At 44.0% G+C, this 14,793-nt stretch overlaps 1 non-coding gene across 1 annotated transcript; it reads right to left on the reverse strand.

The window, feature by feature from the left end:
• Positions 1–586: 586 nt before the first annotated feature.
• On the reverse strand, positions 587–695 carry LOC131905369 (U6 spliceosomal RNA). The gene has a single exon (XR_009377900.1). It is a non-coding gene; the product is annotated as a U6 spliceosomal RNA (small nuclear RNA).
• Between the last annotated feature and the right edge of the window lie 14,098 nt (positions 696–14,793).

Consider the following 14,793-nt stretch of genomic DNA (forward strand, 5'->3'; position numbering starts at 1 on the left):
TCCCACAAGATGCCTGTTTTCATTACAACGGTCTTTTGTTGGAAAATAAAAAGAAAGGCACAATTTGAACCAATTTTTAAGATACTGAACCACTGATTGAGGACGCAGCTCTGGGCTGACATCTCATTGTATTACTCACAGCTCTGGATCCAGACACATTTCTTAACTAGCCTCATTTCTCATAGTAAAAGTAGCTCTCACTCCATAGGGCTATTTAAGGATGGAGACAAACACATATGAGGTAAAGATATGGAAAGATCTAATCTGAATTACACATATAAAGTGTACACACTTTAAGGTTGGCTGACAATTCGTGTTGTCTGCCTTCTACCCTCTGCTCCCAAGAATGCGTTACGTCATATGGCAAAGACTTAATGTTGCCTATGGAATTAAGTTTGTCTACCAGCTGTCAATAAGAAAGAGATTGTTCCTGGCGGGCCCAGTGACTACAAGGATCCTAAAAAAAATGGGAAAGGGAATAAAGGATGAGAAAAAGGAGATGCTGCTGCCTAGCACACATGAAACCCAGCGCTGCAAAAGAAGAGAAAAAGCAACACACAGAAGTCAGTAGCTTTGCTTTCTTTTTTTAATATGGAACACTCTCATGAATTTTTGTTGCATTCTTGAACAGGATCCATGCTAATCTTCTCTGTATCGTTCCAAGCTTTTAGTATATATGCTGCCAAAGCCAGCACATAAGTAGCTTTTCAATACACTGACAACTAATTTCCTAAGAGGAAAGCAACTGGAGGCTGGAGAGTCCCACTCAGGACAGCTTTTAAAAAATGGGAATAAACCCAAGGAAGAAAAGGACGTCTGTAACTGGGAACTTTGAGAGACCGAAAGGAAGAAAGTGAAGATTCTAGGAGGTGGAAAGGTCTCCCATGCTCATGGACTGGCAGAACTAGCATCGTGGAAACGGCTATGGTACCGAGAACAATCTACTGATTCAAAGCAATCTCCATCACACTTCCACTGAGTTCTTCCCAGCCCTGGGCGAGACAATGATAAAATTCATGTGGAAGCTCTGAATAGCTAAGGCAATGCCTAGTGGAAAGAGCCATGCTCAAAACATCACAATATGCCGGGCGGTGGTGGCGCACGCCTTTAATCCCAGCACTCAGGAGGCAGAGCCAGGCGGATCTCTGTGAGTTCGAGGCCAGCCTGGGCTACCAAGTGAGTTCCAGGAAAAGGCGCAAAGCTACACAGAGAAACCCTGTCTCGAAAAACCAAAAAAAAAAAAAAAAAAACCATCACAATATGAGATTTCAAATTACATTATGGAGCCACAGTAACAAAGATAACATGGTAGGGCCCCAAAACAGATCTGTAGACCACTGAAATAGAGTAGAGGACCCAGAAATAAACCACACAGCTGTAGCCACCTAATTTCTGACAAAGTAATGCAGTCCAGGGAGGCCAGCTCCCAGAACTGCTCCAGGGCAGTGAATAGAGGACCTCAGAGTAGTGGGACCTTAGGAAACTTTTGTATCTGAGGGTCTTTAGAAATAAGTTCCTCTCTATCTGAGGGGAAAAAACAAGGAAACACACACGCTTTCTGATGGTACTTTTCTCTTTTACTTCATCTTAAATAATCCTCTCAGAGAATCTCTCTGTTCCACACTGCTACATTCTTTTTTTCTGTTGTTTTTTGTTTCTCGAGACAGGGTTTCTCCATGTAGTTTTGGAGACTGTCCTGGATCTCGCTCTGTAGACCAGGCTGGCCTCGAACTCACAGAGATCCACCTGGCTCTGCCTCCCGAGTGCTGGGATTAAAGGTGTGCACCACTGCCAACCGGCTACTGCTACATTCTTTAAATACAGCTATATATCCTCTCTTTACATACATACATCGCTCTCTTACATGGCCATACATCTCTATACACAGTTATATCTATTTTCACATGGCTGCACATTTTTCTTTTACATATATTTCTCTTCTACATCTCTTTTCTTTTCTTTCTTTTTTTTTTTTTTTTTTGGTTTTTCGAGACAGGGTTTCTCTGTGTAGTTTTGCGCCTTTCCTGGAACTCGCTTTGGAGACCAGGCTGGCCTCGAACTCACAGAGACCCGCCTGGCTCTGCCTCCCGAGTGCTGGGATTAAAGGCGTGTGCCACCACCGCCCGGCTACATCTCTTTTCTATACAGCTTCACCTCCCTTGTCTTCACACAGTTACAAATCTCCACACAGCTAAACATCTCATTTACATAGCTCTCACCATGCAGCTCTTTACACAGCTCTCTCTCTCTCTCTCTCTCTCTCTCTCTCTCTCTCTCTCTCTCTCATCACACACACATACTTCTACATCATTCACTCACTCTTTACTCACTCAGTCTCTCACATTTCTCTCATGCTTTTCCTTCTTCATCTCTCACATTTCTCTCTCTGCCCACTCAACTACATCCTTCGCACGCGTGCACACACACACACACACACACACACACACACTCTTTGCACAGCTCTTACATAGCTCTACACAGCCGCCTCTCTCTCTCTCTCTCTCTCACACACACACACACACACACACACACACACACACACACACACACTCTTTGCACAGCTCTTACATAGCTCTACACAGCCGCCTCTCTACACCACCACTCCTCTCACAGCCAAACTCTGGACAATTATATGTTACATTTTCAGGGCCCGACTCATTCTCATAACACAAGATAAGTCACATAGTTTCTCTTAGGCTAGGAATGTCACATTGATGACCAGTGAGTGATGCTTGGCCATGCACATAGCTCTACGTTGGGGAGGATTCCCAGACAGAAAGTTAAACAGTTGGCTGAACCTTGAGCCTGTGACATAAACTGAGCCTGGAACTATGTGCAAAAAGTCAGTTACCGTAGAAGGTTATGTCTACCAAAGTTGCCTCATGTCTGACCTTGATTCAGCAACAAACAACACCTGGGAATTCATCCTAGTGTATTTGTCTCCTGGGGCAACCAGTTTGCTTTGAATATGTTCTGAAGTCTAAAATTAGCTCTTTGTGACTGAAAATATTGTTGCTTTCCTGTATCAGTTATGAAAAATATTCTATATTATTAGAATTATACAGCTTACACAGAAATCATCTTTCTGACCATCCACAGCTATAAGTGTGCCCAAAAGACATAAAGCACACTACCGATGGGCCGTGAAAAGAACCCCACAGCTGTTCTTATAGGGAGGTATAGTGGTGGCGCATGAGAAACTTAGAGACAGAAAACAACCGTTTCCACGTGAACCACGGTCAACCAGTGACCCCACGGACTTTGCCTAGTGGGGCTCCCCAACAGAGCGATATTCATCTGGTGGGTCGACCTGTTGAACACTAGTTGTCACCTGCTGTATACTCCCATGGCCTCCTGCAACAAAGATGTCAAAAACGGCTGCGCTGCTGGGAGGGCTGCGGATCCGGCTGCGCGATGAGCCTGGGGCCGTGAGAGGTGAGAGTTACAAGCTGCACGGCTGATTAAGTAGCAGAGGAGATTAGAACTCGGTTTCCTGACTCCCAGGATTGTTAGATGTTGCTCGAGTTGCTAAATGGTCTTATAATAAAAACCAGGAGCCAGATATTGGGGTTAATGCTGAAAGATCGGAGAGACAAAGGAACAAGCCACCGCCTTGTCTCACCTCGTCAACTCCACGAATCCTCTGACTGAATGCCTCTGAGTCCTCAGCTGGAAGTCTCCAGCCGAAAGGGGGCTCCAGCCGAAAAGGGGCTTCAGCCGGAAAACTTTTAGCTGAAAGGGCTTTCAGTTGAAGAAAGGATTTAGTTCCTGTCTCCTCACGTCTTATATACCTTTCTCTGCCCAGCCATATCACTTCCTTCCTAGTGCTGGGATTAAAGGCCTGTGTGCGTCCAAATACTGGTAGCAGAGGCATGAGATCTCAAGTGCTGGGATTAAAGGTGTGTGCCACCACTGCCTGGCTCTGTTTCTCTCCTGGACAGAATCAATCTCAGTACTCAAGAGGCAGTCAAGTGGTTCTGAGTTCAAGGTCTGCCTGGACTGTATAGAAAGTTCCAGACCGTCAGGGCTACAGATTAAGGCCCTGTTTAAAAAAAGAAACAAATCGAGAGAAGGCAAATGAATTCACTCCCAAATCTTTCAATAAGAGTGCAGCCCTACTCAATGACACTCCTGCCAGATGTCTAACCTGCAGCACGTAAGATTGGCAGTGTTGGTGAGGGCGGTAATTATTGGCATGGTTTATTGCTGTTGTTTAAAACCTCTACATTTGTGGCCATACTTTACAGTGGTAAATAGAAAACAAAGTCGTGTGAATGTGTATGTTTAGATCTATCAGGAGCCCGTTGAAAGGTGCAGACAAGTGAAAGTAATATGAAAAATTTTCTCGAAAGGTGTGTGTGTGTGTGTGTGTGTGTGTGTGTCTATGTGTGTCATGAGTGCACATGCATGCTCGTGCTTGTTCATATCGGTGTGTGTGCTCATTTGTGCACCTGTGTGTAGCGTCCAGAGACTGGTGTCACATGCCCTGCTCTCCCCACCTTCTTTTTGAGATAGGGTCTCTCCTTGAGCCTGGAGATAATCACGTAGGTCGGACTGCTGGGCCAACAGATCCCTTGGTCTTCCTGAATCCACTTCCCTGGGATCATGGGTGCTGTCCACTGTGCCTGGCTTTTTACGTGTGTGCAGCGAGTTTGGAATCAGGTCATCATGCTGTTGCATACACTTTACCAATTGTCTTTAAACACGAAACACGATTTTCCAGAGTAGTCGCTGTATCGATTCACCATATTTTGTTTTTAATATATATTATTGTAAGAATTGGACTTACCATAGCATAAGATTGTCATCTAAGCGGAAGAAGTGCTATTGGTTTACCAAACAGTTTTATCTAGCCATTATAGAAAATACAATTTACCTAGATGATATCTAGCATCGTATCTTTTTCTTCCGTGTATCCAGATACCTGAGAGTGTCATTACACATGCATTATGAGCTGATGACACCAAAGCCTTGCAGGAGTGGCCCTGCCTTTTCCCTGAGATCACAGAGTTTATCAAAGGAGTTTGTCACTCTCTCTGGGTGCTTCCTGCCTTCTTTCCGTCCGTGTTCATTATTATCCTTTAATCCTCAGTAACTACCCCACCATTATCCTCCTTTTACAGATAAACAGGAGATCACAGAGGTGAAAGGGCCATCCTGGGTCAGTCACACCCAAGGGAAGCGGCACCTGAGTGACTTCCATTCTCTAGGAGCTCCGCCCTCTCCAGGACACCCCAGAGCCTCCCCGAGCAATCAGCAGTGCTGGATAAAAGGCTTCCTATGGTAGAAAAGTTCACAAACATGAGCCACTGCAGAGGCCTCCTGTCAGGAGAGGTAAAAGTGAGATGATTAATGGCAGCTAGACAATTAGTCTCAACGAATGGCAGCTGTGTGGGGTGGGGGCTTACAGAAAAACAAAAAATCCACACCTTCCCTCAAGGGAACAGCTAGCAACAGCTAGCAGCTAATTATTGCTATGGAAGTGCATAGGCCCATTGTTGCCAGGGATATTAGTTATTTTTCTTGTTGCTATGAAATACCCAACAAAATGTTGGACAAAAGCTATTCAAGAAAGGAAGGATGAGCCACTAAGATGATTCAGTGAGCAAAGGCACTTGCCACCAAACCTGACCTGAGGAACTGAATCGGATACCTGGGACTTACATGGTGGAAAGAAAGAACAGACTGAAAGCTGTCCTCTGACTTCCACACACACTGTGACATGAGGATGCACATCCCCTTACTGAAATACACACACAGGGAAAAGAAATGAATGGAAACAGTTAAATGCAATGATTTTTCAATTGAAAAAGGGAAGCGTTTATTTTGGCTCATCATTTGAGGGGCCGATCTGTCACGACAGGGCGTCATGGTAAGAACAGGTCTAGCTGTGGCAGCAGGAGGTGGGGCAGCTAGTCTCACCTTGTTAGTCGTCAGGAAGCACAGAGAGACGGTGCTGGTGCTCAGCCTGCTTCCTCCTCCTTCCTTTTTTGTTCCGCTTACGATTCTACCCAAAGGCTGGGCCTTGATAAGATGAGTCCTCGCTGCCCAGTGAAACCTCTCTGGCAATGCCCTCCAAGACATGCTCAGACAGCATCTCCTAAGTGATTCCAATTCCAGTCAAGCTGTCTATCAAAATTAACCATCACACCATGCTTATTAATATTTTAATAAAGCCAAAAATGTGCATTCTTCTATAAACATTTCAAAGTGCTAAGAACTAGTCCATATTTTTCTTAGAACACTGTGTAGGCCAAACAAATCACATCTATCAGACCAATTTGTCTACTTGAGACCACTAACATGGAACATAGAAATTAGTACTAATCCAGAAAAATAGTCTGTAGTCTGCTAAAGAATAGAACAGGAAAAAAAAATGGACCAAAATTGTTTCCTTCCTCACCATGCTAGGGATTGAATTTGAGGCTCATTTAGGAAGAAATGATATAAAACTTAAAACATTCAAAATTATGCAATACCGAAAAGGAAAACTTCAGATAGAATTTATACAAGCTTGAGGCTAAATGTAGCGGCATATGCCTGCAATCCCAGCACTTGGAGGCTGAGGTAAGAAGATTGCAAGTTCAAGGCCCGTCTGGCCTACATAAAGAGACCATAACTCAAAAGAAAAGAAAGTCAAACAGAAACACTTGCAGATGTGTGAGGGTTGGAGAACCGCAGAACTGCCTGGCAGAGGATGGGCGAGTGCCCGTGAGCACTGCAGGAGGTATGGGTAGGCATCACGGCCACCACTGTGACCCCTCTCCAGCAGAAGCTCTGTGCCCCCAAGGAGGACATGGAGAAGGCACACAGTAGACTGAGACCGGGATGGAGGGCTGGGGTAGGGCTCAGTGGTAGATCGCTTGCCTAGCATGGGCAAAACCGTGGTTTTGAACCCCAGCACAACAGAAAAATAGAAACGGGGCGGCTGTAGGCTCTCAAAAAGGGACAATGGAGGAAAGTAACAGAGGCCAAGTGGGCGGTATGACATGGCCATGTGCTGGCACTGTGGGGAAACGAGGCAGAGAGCTAACACAGAGTGGGAACAGCGGAAGCTCAATGTACACCACTGATAATGCTTTCAATTACTCTGCAGTTTCAAGGCATTTAAAAGCACATTTCATTTATTTATTTTTTAGTAGTGTCATGCTCCCAAGACTGAAGGAAGTAAAGAGCTCTCATTCCCATACACATCTGGCCCCCACACCACAGGGCAACCTCCCCCAATACCAACATCTACACCACCATGGGCACGTGTTACAGCTAAGAAACCTACATTGAAATATTATCACCCGAGTCCCACATGTCACATTCAAGATCACCCTTGTTGCTATGAAGTCTATGGCTTTGGACACGTGTATAATGACATGTACCCACCGTTAATAGCATTATGCAAAATAGTTGTGCTTCCCTAAAAATCTTCTTCCATTCCGTACCTACTTATCCTTCCCTCTGATCAGCTCCCAATCTTCTTACTGTCTCTGCAGATCCAAATAACGTGCAGTTGGAGCCATAACATATGTGGCCTTTCCAGACTGGCTACTTTCCTTGGGAATATGTAATCTTTCCCCAATCTTTTCATGGCTTACATGTTCATCTGTTTTCAGTGCTGAAAAATATTCTGTGGTAATAAATTTGCCTGAAGATCAGAACAAGCCACTAGATTAAACATAGAAGCCAGGCACATGCCTTTAATCCTAGCACTCGGGAGGCAGAGATCCATCTGGATCTCTGAGTTCAAAGCCACCCTGGACTACATGAGATTGACTCAGTCTAGGAAAGAAACAGAGCCAGGCAGTGGTGGCACACACCTTTAATACCAGTACTGGGAAGCACACACACCTTTAGCACTAGGAAAGTTGAGACAGGAAATGATATGGGTAGGTGGAGAAAGGCATATAAGGCGTGAGGAGACAGGAACTAAAGTCTTTTGGCTGAGGAAATCTTTTCAGGCTGAGGAGTCCTAGAGGCTTGTTCCTTTGTCTCTCTGATCTTTCAGCATTTACACCAATATCTGGTACTGGGTTTTTTATTATTATTATTATTATTATTATTATTATTATTATTATTATTAAACACCATTTAGCAATTCGAGCAACAATGTTCTGTTGTGTGGACATGACACAGTTATTTACCCATTCACCCGCTCTAGGACATTGTGGTGGTTGCCATGTTTTCAGCAATTATGAATAAAGTGAGGTATTAGTTTTCTTTTGTGTCACTGTGACCGAAAAATCTAACAGAAGCCGAGTAGAAAAGTCTGATTGTAGCTCAAAGATCCAGTCCCCCGTGGCAAGGAAAGCCCAGTGGAGTGGCTCCTAGTGACAGCATGTGGAGGGAGCTGTTCATGGGACAAGGGATCAGCGTGACGGAGGCAGAAGCCGGCTCCAACCTTCAACAGTCCTCCTCAGAGCCTGCTTCCGCCAGCCTAGGTCCCATCTACGGATTCCAGAACCTTCCCCAAATAGTAGCACGGGCTGGGGAACAAGAGTTTAAAACATGAACATATATTGGGAGACATTTCAGATTCGACCCATAACAAGCTGCTGTAAATATTCTTGACAAATTTTTGTGTAGAGAAAGCATTTTTGCCTATATAGTCTGAATATAGGTGCCAATTTCTTGACTAAATCCTAATAAGCCGAATATAAGCATGCCAAGCCAAAGCATTTATTAGTATGACTAAAAGAGTTGCTCTTGTAAAAAACATAACAAGGACTGAGAATATGGTTTAGCAGTAAAGTGTTTGCCAGGCAAGCATGAAGACCTCAGTTCAGACCCCAAAAGACAAACTTGGAAAAAGCCAGATGCAGTGACATTCACTTGTAATCCCAGGTCTGGGGAGACAGAGGCAGGCAGATCCCTAGGGCTCTCTAACCAACTAGCCTACTTGGCAAATTCCAGCCAGTGAGAGACCCCAACTCTCCCTCTCTCAGACACACACGCGCGCGCGCGCGCGCGCACACACACACACACACACACACACACACACACACACACACACTGAATTCCAGGTATAGTAGCAGATACCTATAAAGCCACCAATTGGGAGGCTTGGGTAGTATGATAGACAGCCCAAGGCTAGCCTGGACTACATAGTAAGGCAGACATTGTCACAGAGAATGAGGGGTCAAGAAGAAAGGAGAGAAGGGAAGGAAGGAAAGAAGAACATCTAAATAAAACCATATCATCATGATGCGAAAAATTAAAAGTTTGAAACAGGTCATCTCAAGTGTTTTCAGAATTAACTCTATCTCAACACACACACACACACACACACACACACACACACACACACACACAGCTGTGGTGATATATTGTGCACCCCAATAAAACTTATCTGGGAATCAGAGAACAGAACAGCCATGAGATTAGACATAGAGGCCAGACAGTGACGGCACACACCCTTAATCCTATCACTTGGGAAACAGATCCATCTGGATCTCTGTGAGTTCGAGGCCACACTGGAAACAAAGCCAGGTGTGGTGGCACACACCTTTAATCCCAACACTTGAGACCTCATGCCTTTGCTTGGGAAGCGCACACGCCTTTAATCTCAGGAAGTAAGATGGCAGGGCAGAGAAAGGTATATACGGCGTGAGGAAACAGGAACTCACTGTCTTGAGGCTGAGGATTTCGTGGAGGTAAGAATGTAGCTGGCTTGTTCTCTTTCTCTGATCTTTCAGCTTTCACCCCAATAGCTGGCTCCGGGTTTTTGTTTTTGTTTTTTTTAATCAGTAAGACCGTTTAGCAGTTTGTGTTACACACATCTCTTCCTCCTCCCCAGCAGCTAACACAGTGGGTCAGTGGGTCAGTGAGGAAGTGGGTCAAGTTTGTTGGTATTTGCTTTATTTGGAACACAGGGCTCTGACACTTATGGACGGACTGTCCTAGCAAATCTTTGTGCCTCTTCATCCCACCTGTAAAATGGGAATTTTAAAAGTTTCTATCTAGTGACTAAATGAATGCATACCCACAAACTTAGAATTATAACTGACAGGTAAAGTTCCTTAGATAGAATGAATATGTATGTGGATCTCTTTTGCACATTTTGGTCTCATATAATTCTGGTGAGGTCATCCTGCTGAGTCAAAGTGTCAGGTCTGCAGTTTGCTTACATCCTCCTTACAAGCCCACAGTGTGGCCTGTTACTGTTTCATGGATGACAGCAGAAGGTACCAGCATCAAAGCCAGGCCACACGGTGTGCCAGTCCCTGAGACTGCGAGGTCTGGTGAAAAAGAAAGTTTATTCTCAGGACAGCTGAGCATGGAGGGATAGACCCAAGCCCTCGAGAAGGGGTAGGGTTGGGGATATTTATGAGACGAGCACAATTACTGAAGGCTTGACCCGGGGATATTGGCAGAGAAGTAGCAAGTGGTCTGTGGATGTGCTAGCAAGTCTTCTGGCTCCTCAAGGTACTCACGTTCAGAAAATGGTGCTGCTGGTATGATTCGAGGGTGCAGTCTGTGGCATCAGATGCCAGGTATTAGATTACATTAAACATACCAGTTCCATGTTAGGCAAGCCCAAATAAAGTGGTTTTGACAAAAACACCTTTCTAGTCCCTGAGAAGTAATCAAGGCCACTGTTATCACTATAACAAAAACGTCAAAGGTGTTGTCTACTGTGGAACTGGTGGGAGGCTAGACACACTGCCCAGCTACGTGACCTCCAAAATTAACCATTTTTCAAGCCAACTGGAAGCACACATGAGAAAGAGATGAAGCTACAGGATTCCCTGTCCTTCGATTTCGACGGGCATTGTCTGAGTCAGGAAAGGAATTTCATTATTCATAGCACAGCAAAACAACAAAACATGAGCGTTGATGTCGCTGTCCATTCCTGTTGCCCCGCGACTTCAGGGGAGACGTAAGATGAACCAGGCAGTGGGTTTGCTTTGCAGCATGGGACACTGTGCTTGGGGAACGCGTTGCTTGTACACAAGTGAGAAAGCAGTGAGTTTAGCCTGTTCTTTGTCCCAGAGGAAGCTGTCACCTCATCCCTCAAGATTGCTCACCCTATCCAGGATGTGTGCTCTTTTTATACAGCTCTTTTCCTCTTCCTCAAAGATTCCAGCACAACTCTGTAGGTCAGACTATAGCAGTCTTCTCAGCGAGGGGAATTGGCATGTTTAATGTCTACTGCCTAAGAGAGAGCCAGATAGTGAAATGGAGCCCAGAGCTTGGACACTCGTGTGTGAAATTAGCCTTACCAATCTTGAGTGGGTGGGTGGAAAGTTGAGGACATTATACCAAGTTTAAAACTTGGGGCGAGTGGGCGGGGGGTGGGGGCACCCTTCTGTCTGTGTATGTATCGGGAAGCAAGGTAGGGGAGAATTCTTTTTCAGTGTCAATTTCCTGCACTGCACTCATTGAGCCAAACTATCCAGCTGTGTTTTTCTTAGTACTCATTAGCCGTCGTTTTGTCTGAAGCATTTTGCGAAGTTTTTGGAACATTTTTCCTGGTTTCACCCTTACTCCAGGGATTTGAATGCTTGAACCACACTATTTAAAAGGGAACGAGTGCCCCCTAGAGGCCAGAGTGCCAATGCTTCCAGCTCTCCCCCTTGCTAGAGAAAGAAAGAGTTCCTTACAGAGTGCTGTAAACACAATGCTTGTGTATGAAATTCTCCAAAAAGATTTAAATAAAACAACATACGTCATCAAAGATGAATAAATAAATATCTGGCGAAAAAATTTAAAACATGTTTTTAGCTTAAAGTCTTTGATAAACTAGTGTGTAGTGATTAAAGAATTAGAAATACATATTGCTCTGATTTAATTATGATACACTATATATGTGTACTAACTTACCATAATTCACTTTATACATTAATTACAAAAAGTACAAATAGTATGTCTCAATAAAAATAAAGTAAATAAACACATATGGATGTTTTCTTTTTTAACATGATAAAGACACTCCCCCCCCCCCAACAGAGTCAGTTTAGGGAGGTGGGAAGGCATATACTCGTGTTTCCAGAACTCTGGAGGCTGAAGCTGGACTAGGGAGAGTTTGGGGCTAGCCTGGACTACAGAACAACAGGAACAACAACAAAAGGTTGATTTGGAATGTGGCGCTTTCCTTTTGTTGCTGTGTGTGTAAACACATTTATGAATTTGTCTGCTTGCAAATGTCCAAGCTTCACTGGATTATTGTTTTGTTTCTTATGGAATCACGGTCTCAGGATGTAGCCCAGCCTGGCCTTGAATTTCCTATCTTCCTGCCTCAGCTTCTTGAATGCTGTAATTATAGATGTGTGCCAACATGTCTGGCTATCTCTTCGGGATGTAGAAAGGGAACTACATGAGGTTATGTATGCAGCCTCCTCACCATTGGACAACTTGGTTTTAGAGCTTCTATGATGATTTAATATTACCATGACAACTACATCATTAAGGACAAAAGGGCATTCTGTGTAAACATAAACACATAGATTGTGGATGAGAAGTTACTGTAGACATAAACTGGAATAAATACAGAAAAGGAAGACTTAGTTGCAAAAAACCCCAAGAACATTTGTGGAGATATGGGGAAAAACAGAATCCCTAAAAACTCTCTTCCATTCTTCAGAAAGAGTTCTCTGTTGTGACTATTTGTTTATTTTTTTGGTGGTGGTGGTGGTGGTGGGTATCTTAATAATGTTTCTGTTGCTATGATAAACAACATGACCAAAAACAACTTGGGGGAGCCAGGCGGTGGTGGCGCACGCCTTTAATTCCAGCACTCGGCAGGCGGATCTCTGTGAGTTCGAGGCCAGCCTGGTCTACAGAGCGAGTTCCAGGAAAGGCGCAAAGCTACACAGAGAAACCTGTCTTGAAAAACCAAAAAAAAAAAAAAAAAAAAAAAAACAAACCAAAAACCAAAAACAACTTGGGGAACAAAGGGTTTATTTAAGCTGTGCTCTGGACCTTCCTCCATGAATCATTAATCAGGAAAATGCTCCCACGGACTTGCCTACAGGCATCTGAGGGAGGCCATTCTCAGTTGAGGTTCTTTCTAGATAACTCCAGCTTGTATCGAGTTGTCAAAATCTAACCAGGACAGGAGCAGGAGTGTTTCCGGTTTGGTTCTGCCTTTTTTTTGGGGGGGGGGGGCAGGATCTCACTGTATTGACAGCTGGCCTTGAGATCCTCCTGCCTCCCTTGGGGTGTGTTCAGAGGCTAAGGAGATGCTGTGGGTAAGGGCACTTGCTGCCAAGCCTGATGACCTGAGTTCAATTCCCAGAACCAATGGTGGGAAGAAAAAACTGACTTGTGCAAATTGTTGTGTGACTTCCACCAAAAATACCATGACACACTTGTGCCACACACCCACCCACACAAAATAAATCAATGTAAAAGATTTTTGAATTAATAAAAGAAATGTTAGAAATCCATTTAAAAAGGTAATTACCAGGTTGGGCATGGTGGTATATGCCTTTAAACCCAGCACTTAGAAAACAAACAGAAATAAAACCCAAATGAACAAAAGTTAATTATTCTAGTTTATCGGGAGGATACATGTTTGAAAAATCTATAAAGCTTTGAAAAATAACTTGTGAGCTGAACATAGTGGCCCAGCACTTGGGAGGCAGAGGAAGGCCTCTGTGAGGTCCAGGCCAGCCTGGTCTACACAGTGAGCTCTAGGCTAGCTGGGGCTACATAACGAGACTCTGTCTCAAAACAACAAACAGTTAAAAAACTTGCTATGAAATAGGACTTGGCTTATAAGACACTAAAAAGTAGGAAATGGGGCAGAGTCCAGAAAATATTCCAAAACTGGCACACTTACAGATCTTATACGCTTTTAAGTGGTATTTCAAATTAGTGGGAGACAATTAACATCTCAGAGCTAACTGGCTATCTTCAAATTGCTGGTGGTTTAAAGATCTAAATGTCTCCTGTAACCCACAAAGAAAAAACTATAAAGTGTATAGAAACAAGTATTTTTAATGAATGTTGGGCAGGGAAGAACCTTCCGAGCCTGGCAGAAGGCCATGAAGGAAATGACAGATTGGCGGGAAACACAGAGGCGTAACACCTTGTGTGCAAACCTGCCCTGCCTTACCTATTTTCTTTTCCCCCAGGAGTCCCAGAGGTTAACGGTGTGCAGCAATGACAACAGGTAAGAACTAGAGCTTGGAAGGGGAGGGAGGGAGAACCCAGTGGCCTTTGCTCTGCTTTACTTTGTTCCTGGGCATCACTTCATGCCCAGAGAGGAAAAGAGGATTTCACACTTGGAGGTTGGATATATAGGCTTGTGAAATATGGTCCTAAGTCCTAGTATTTTTAATTTTAAAATGAATTAAATGGAGTAAAAATTAATTCATACCCTCCTCCAACCACCAATATAATTTCCATACAGTAAAACAGAACATAATGAAAGGAAAAATTGAGCTGGGTGTGGTGGCACATACCTGTAATCTCAGCACTTAGAGGCAGAGGCAGAGGGATGCTGACAGTTTCAGGCCATCTTGTTCTACATAATAGATATCTAGACCAGTCAAAGCTACTTAACAAAACCCTGCCTCAAGAAACCAAAAGAGAGCAGTGGTTAAAAGCACTTGCTCTTCCAGAGGACCCAAGTTCTTTTCCAGAGTCCTTGTCAACACAAGGCTCTGGCAACCCAAGCTCCAGGGAATCCCATACTCACTTCTAGTGTCCACCAGCACAGTCAGCAAGTGCACACACACACACACACACACACACACACACACACACACTATATATATATATATATATATATAAAATCTTAAATAATAGATTTTTTTTTTTAAATAAGCCATGTGTGGTGACACATGCACATGTTCC

This window comes from Peromyscus eremicus, chromosome 2 (genome assembly GCF_949786415.1).
Source record: "Peromyscus eremicus chromosome 2, PerEre_H2_v1, whole genome shotgun sequence".
In the NCBI taxonomy this organism is placed as follows: Eukaryota; Metazoa; Chordata; class Mammalia; order Rodentia; family Cricetidae; genus Peromyscus; species Peromyscus eremicus.